We start from the raw sequence: 381 nt of genomic DNA on the forward strand, positions 1-381 counted from the left end.
TCCTCTACCCTCTTCCTACTTCAGTACAACAGTGCCAGAGCATAGTTAGACATATTGAGTTGCTGAGCAGATTTCCTAACAGGAGGCCCGCTGAGGGTTGTGATTAAGCTATCTGAAAGCATATGAAGAAAGGAGACAGAAGGGAGCCAGGTGGACAGAAAGCATTCCAACTGGGGCTTCTCCTAGGTGATTTTGGAGCTTGGCGGGGCAGCTCTCTCCTTTTTGCCCTGTCGCAGCATTTCAACCAGTAATGCCTAAACTTTCAGGGACCTCGCTTGTAGAAAATCCTATGCTTGCCATGCCCCTTGAGGGCTCTGGGTCAGGGTCAGAATCTTCAGCCAGAGGAAATGTGAACTGACCAGATCCTGCCTGCTCCTCCCT

The 381-nt window shown here is 50.4% G+C and overlaps 1 protein-coding gene across 1 annotated transcript in view; it reads left to right on the forward strand.

Moving 5' to 3' along the window:
• STRC (stereocilin) overlaps window positions 1–381 on the forward strand; it is a gene marked incomplete at its 3' end in the record, with an annotated part of 4,680 nt that overhangs the window by 2,024 nt on the left and 2,275 nt on the right. The gene's annotated exons all lie outside the window — the stretch shown is intronic.

The sequence above is a fragment of the Mandrillus leucophaeus genome, unplaced genomic scaffold (assembly GCF_000951045.1).
Source record: "Mandrillus leucophaeus isolate KB7577 unplaced genomic scaffold, Mleu.le_1.0 Scaffold1114, whole genome shotgun sequence".
Classification (NCBI taxonomy): domain Eukaryota; kingdom Metazoa; phylum Chordata; class Mammalia; order Primates; family Cercopithecidae; genus Mandrillus; species Mandrillus leucophaeus.